This window comes from Ailuropoda melanoleuca, chromosome 12 (assembly GCF_002007445.2).
Source record: "Ailuropoda melanoleuca isolate Jingjing chromosome 12, ASM200744v2, whole genome shotgun sequence".
Classification (NCBI taxonomy): domain Eukaryota; kingdom Metazoa; phylum Chordata; class Mammalia; order Carnivora; family Ursidae; genus Ailuropoda; species Ailuropoda melanoleuca.
The window spans coordinates 80,501,715-80,507,714 of NC_048229.1; the positions used below are offsets into that span (position 1 = coordinate 80,501,715).

The 6,000-nt window shown below is 62.6% G+C and overlaps 1 protein-coding gene across 1 annotated transcript in view; it reads left to right on the top strand.

Moving 5' to 3' along the window:
• Positions 1 to 6,000, top strand: part of ZFPM1 (zinc finger protein, FOG family member 1) — a gene marked incomplete at its 3' end in the record, with an annotated part of 71,728 nt that overhangs the window by 841 nt on the left and 64,887 nt on the right. The gene's annotated exons all lie outside the window — the stretch shown is intronic.

Genomic DNA, 6,000 nt, shown 5'->3' on the forward strand with positions numbered 1-6,000 from the left:
ACGCTCACACAGTGGCAAGACTCAGGACTGAAAGGGACCCACAGAGACAGCCTCAGGAGCGAAAAGCCTCCCAAGAAGGATCAAATCCTTGCACTTGGGGTGCTCCCTGGTGTTGGAGCTCCTTGAAGCACCCCCACGAGGGGATGGGACTTGAGGGCCCCTGGGTCCAGCCCGTGTTCCCTGTGAATGTGCCACGTGTAGGCTCTGGAGCTCCAGTCCTGCAGCCACGTCTCCCTGACCCCGTTTCCCCGCCAGTCCAGTGGGCAGGCAGCAGGCAGCTTATTTCCTGGGAAGCCTGCCCTCAGGACCCTGGGTCCCCCTGCGGGACTGTAGCCCTGGGAATGGCATGCAGAGCCCCTCAGGGCCGCCTCTCCTTCCCAGCCACTCCAGGCCTGGGCACCCAAGGCCATGGCCCCTTTCCCACAGGGCAGCGGCCCCCTCACCTGGAGCCCCCAGGTGGGAGTGGGGCAGGCCAGGGCCTTCCTGAGGCCCAGGGGTTGGTGGGCTTGGACAAACTGCACCTCAGTTTGCTGCCCAGAGATCCCCAGGCCCGTCTTTAGGGTGGTGCGCTGTGCCACGCAGAGAGTACCCCAGGGCAGCAGGGCCCTGGGTGATTCTGGAAACCACCCCTCTAGACCTCAGCTTTCCCAGCCATCAGTGGGCACAAGAATCACCAAACACTTTGCCAGTCCTGACATTCAGTGGCTCCCTCTGAGGGCTAAGAACCGTAGCCCTCTGGTCCCAGCCAGATCTCCCTGGCGCTGCCTGGACCCTCTCCCCACGGCTGTCCCCTGGCCTCAGGCCTTTGCCCGGCCAGCGCCTCCTCTTCGTGGCCTCCAGAGCCACCACAGTGCCCCATCCCCCTCCCTGCTTTATCTATAGCACATGTCACCCTTCCACGTGCCCCATGGCCCGCTCCACTACCATGGCCACAGCCCCGCTCCCGCCAGACCCCAAGTGATCCACGGTGTGTGTGTGTGTGGTTCGCAGTTGTCCCTGTGGTGCCTCAAGTGGGGGCTCCCTACATGTTTGGGGTGGGAAGAAGGGAGGAAGGGCGTAGGGCAGGCAGGGAGGCGGGGAGGCAGGAAGCAGCCGGGAGAGAGGGAGAAAGAAAGGCAGGAGGCCAGTGGGGACGCGAACTTTTCCTATCTGGTGATGTCACATGACCCCAACTCCCAGAGATTGGGAAATATCCAGATAATATTTCCTGTCTGCGCCCAACATGGCCTTGCCTGGAGGGGTAAGTGGCCACACGCGGGCAGTTGCGTGAAAGGGTGTCTCTCACTAACCCCCAAGGACCACCTGCAGACAAGAACCATCGTGTCCCAGGATGTCTGAGATGCTGGCCTTGCAAAGGACCCCTGGGACCCCAGGGGAGAAAGGGCTGGTCCGGCGTGGTCCCAGCCCTGCTCTCTCCGTCCCTCAGGCACCCCAGAGATCAGATGAGGTCCCCAGCTGCGGATGGGCTGCCAGAGCCACCCCCCACCCCGCAATGGGGGCCACGGAGGCAGCAGCCCACCCCCCACACCCGCCGGCCAAGGCTGGCCGGGGCAGCACCTCATGGTCGCCAGAGCAGACTGGGCTCCCCCTGCCCCTCCCGCAGGCGGCCTCCTGATTCCTAACTTCATTTATTTTGACATCCTCACTGCCGTTTGACCTCCTTATGGAGTCACGTGGTGCTTAAAACTCATTATCCCCCCATTGCAACAGGAAGTTAATTAAACCCTTCACAGAGCCAGTGTTGATGAATGTCAGGATGGCCTGCCGCGGCTGCCAGCAGCTCCAGGGCCTCCAGCGGACCAGTGGCGGGGGGAGGGGGGGGCGAGGCCCGGCCCGGGCAGGGGCCACTGATGGAACCCGGGTCCCCCTTCCTCCAACGTGGCCACCAGCGTCCGTTCTGGAACAGAGCGTGTGGATTCCCCAAGGAGGACCTGGGTCAGCCACTCGCCTGTTAACGTGGCCTTGGGCGGCTGGCTTACCTCACTCCTCTGAGCCTCAGTTTACTGGGAATCTAACAGTCCCTTCTTCAGAACGTTGTTACAAGCAGGCAGTGCGCTGACCCGCCTGTGCTCCTCTCAGGCCGCACCAGGGAAGCGTGCGCCTCGCCATGGGTGTAAGGTGATGGCGGTCCGGGCGGACGGAAGAGACGCGGGGCCCTGCGAGCTGGAGCAAGACGAGAGCCTGATCTTGTCTGGGAGCAGTGAGGGGCTTCCCTGAGGAAGGGTGCACCGGCAGCAGGAACCCTTGAGCAAGGGCCGGTGGCCACAGGACATGCGAGGAGGGTCAGAGGAGAAGGTAGAATGGGGCAGGGCTGAGCCCGAGGCTATCACAAATGGCTTCTGCGAGGGTCCCACTGGCGTCAGTCTGCAGGCAGGGCAGCAGTGGCCGTGGGGGACCAGCAGGGTGGGCAGTGGCAGTGGTAGGGGGCTAGGGATAGGGGCTTGGAGCAGGGTGGGCTGGCGGCACACTGTATCAGGGCACGTCCCACAGCTATAAGGCCGTGAAGTCCTGGACATGGGGAGGGCAGTGTCTCAGAGAGAAGGCCCCTCGTCTGGCCCGGCCTCCGGACACACACACACCCCCCACCCCAGTAGGCTCCAGCCCCAGGTTTCCCCCAGCCTCTGCACCTGGTCTTCCCTTGGCAGAGGGTGCTCTTTGCCCTCCGCTCTTTTATGAGCATCCTCCTCATCCTTCAAGGGCCATCCTAAGTTTCTAGAACATGTTGTGGCTCCCTCGGTCATAGCCCGAAATCCAGTGCAGGGCCTGGCACGTGGGAGCCCCTTCCCCGCCCCCAGCACCTGCCCAGCCTGGGCAGCCCTCGTGGGGGGGCAGGGCAGCACAGCACATGCCCGCAGCCAGCCAGTCCACGGGTCAGAGGGCAGAGGTAGACCAAGACATGAGCCCAGAACCGCAGCAGGCCAGAGGAGGCCTGTGGGGTCATGACCACCCCCACTTACATATGAGGAAACCAAGGACTGGGTTGGTTAAGGACCTGATCAGGGTCACACCCTCCAAAATGGCAGAGCCAGGATTGGGACCCAGTTCTCCCTGCTCCCAGGCCAGGCTTCACCCCACAGGCCCTGGAGTTTGGCTGCCCGGGGCTATGTCCCAGCTTTGCCTCATCTGGGCTGTAGGACCACTCTGAGCCTCAGTGTCTTCATCACCACCACCACAGCCCTCCGGGTGCTTAAAAGCAAGTCTTACGTGTCCCAGGCCCAGCTCAGCCACTTTCTGCGGGGGTGACTGATGTCCTAACCACCTGAGCAGAGCACAAGGACATCGTGAGAAAAGAATCGGCCCAAAGGAAGGACTCACAAAGGCGGGGCACACGGTGATGGTGACATCGCCCCTAGAGCCGGCACCCCGCTCAAAGCCATGCCCAGGAGCCTCTCCTGAGCCCAGACACCCTGGGCACTTGCCCAGGAGGCCTCCGGGGAGCCTTGGAACCCCGGCAGGCAGCTGCCAAAAGCTCAGATCCAGTGAGAAAGGTAGCGCCAGGCTCAGCTGGGCAGCCCAGCTCCATGTCGGGTATAGACAGCCCTGCGCGCAGGCGGAAGGTAGTTCTGTTTTCTCCACCAGGGGCTTTTGGACCGGAACCCTGGCTCTCCTTGCAGACGTGCAGGAGCGGGTGGAAATGGGTTCACAGTGGGCAGCCCGTGGGGAATAGAGGGGAGCACTCTCAGCCACCCCACACCCTGCTTCTCCTCTCCCACCTAATCAGGGGCCCCTGCAAAGCCGCACTCAGATGTCCCCTTCTCCAGGCAGCCTACCCTGAATTCCCCAGGCAGAGGTGGTTGCTCCTAGTCTGGGCTCACGCGGGCCTTCTTTGGACAGTGTTTCCTGCTCCTCGCTCCTGAGTAAGTGGTCATCATCAGCAGACCTCCCCCAAGGTGCAGCGGCCTGTGCCAGGGAGGTCCGACGGCATCGCCAAAAGTCCTAAGCAGACTGTGGCTGCCTCTTCTGGGGCCATGGGGTATCTCTCCCCCCGGGGCAGATAAAAGGGCCAAGTTCAGAAGGAAAGTGCTCCAGAAACAGCTCTGTCCTGGGTCAGGACTGTCCCGGCACTTCAGGGCTGTATGACCCATGCAGGTGCATGGGGCCCTGCACTTGGTTTAACGCTCTAATTTGGCTACCCTAAAATGCTTAATTTTTAAACGAGAAGCCTTCGTTTTTGTTTTGCACTAAGCCCCCAAAGTGGTGCTCAGTCCTAGTCAGCAGGCTATGTTCCTGACCCACCCCTGCCTCCAAGGCATGGGGAGAGCTGGATGTGTCCTTCCTCTCGGGTCCTCAGTTTGTAATCTGTGTTTGGGACACAAGTAGCCAAAGTGACTCCCATCTCCTCCGGCAGCCTAGACAGGCACCGGCTGATGGGGCATGGCTCCCGCTCTCCTGCGGACCCCCCACAGCTTCCTCGGTGCAGATCCCCACATCGCACAGCCACCTGCTGTGCGTGGAGCCTCAAAGCCCCCTCCTCTAGGACCCCTCCCACCTCCCAGGTCCCCATCCTGTAATGAGGCCCTGCTTTGGAGTGACAGCAAGGCCCAACAGAAAGCACAGACAGGTGAGGGGGCCTCATTCCGTTGGCAAATGCTGTGTGAGCCCTGGGCTGAGGGAACCAGCCGACCATGGCCCCTCACTCTCCCCAGAGAGGCATATAGCACCAGGCAGCTGTAGGAAGGCTGCCCCTACTGGCCCTGGGCAGGGTGCAGGAAACGTTGGTGAGCCATGTGACCCTGGGCCAGTGTCTGGCCTCCTGGTCTCAGGATTCCCATCCGTCTAGTGGTGGATGGGTGGACCTCGGGTGGACCTCAGCCTCCTGCCCTGCCTGCCGTTCTCCTGCCCAGAGGCCCCTTGAGAGCAGGGGTGGCACAGGGGAGAGTGCCCAGGGTCCAGGGGAAATCCTTCTCTTCTTCCGTGGGATGGGGGATGTCTCACAGGCAAACCGCATGGCACACAGCCAGCCTGTGCAGGTGAGCGTTGTGATGATTGCCTGCCATCAGGTGAGTGGGCCAGCCATCGTGTCTGTGCAAAGGTCTGCTTAGCCCCTGGGCCTCACTCACCCCGTTTCTTCTGAATATGGGGCAGCGGAAGCAGGTACCAACCAAATGCAGGCCAAGAATATTAAAATAAAAAAATACAATTCAACTTGGGGGCATGGTTCCTAATGCTGTGTGACTTGAGCTGCCCTGGAAAATGGGGGGCCTCTGGGATCCTACGACCATATCCCAAAAGACAGGAGAGACAGTGTCCATTTCCAGAGCTAGAACAGATCGTACAGACCCTGTTCCAGGCCGGGAGGGGACACGGGTGTCCGTTCAGCCAACGAAGCGGCCACCTCCCCGGGCCTCCAGCAGGGGCGCCCTGGGGAGTCAAGGCCTGCCGAGGGGCAGTGCCTGGAGTAGGGGGGTTAAGCTGCTGCAGGGGCAGCAGGGACAGTCTGCTGGCTTCCGTACCTTCCCCGACTTCCAGCCAGACCGGAGCCCAAGTGAGGAGGGCCTGAGGTCCCTGCTCTCCATTTGGGGGGTCGCAGCCGCCAGAGACGGCGGACCCCAGGGATGATGCTTCCACTTCGGTCTCGGACGTAAGTCCCCACCCGGCCACAGCCGACTCCACACCCCAAACCTGTCCCAAGACCCTGTGGGGCGTCAAGGCCTCGGGCTTCCTGACCCGGCCCTTACTGCCGGCGTCCCGCAGGCGGAGCAGGCGGTAGTGGAGCGCAGAGGTCCTGGGCGGGGTCGAGGGCCTGGGGGCGGAGCCAGGAGAAGCCTGGGGCGGGGCGAGGGGTGGTGAGCTGAGTCCGGCGAGGTTAGGCTTCGGGGCGGAGCTAGCGCCGAGGGGCGGGTCCAGAGCGGTCCGACACGGTGCCGCGGGGCGGTGGGACAGAATAGGTCGTTGAATCAGAGTCAGGCCTGGGGTCAAAGCTGCGGGACCGAAGGAGGAGCCGAGGAAGCCAGAGGCCTACCCAGAGCCGGGGGCGGGGCCAGCGCCATGCAGGCAGGG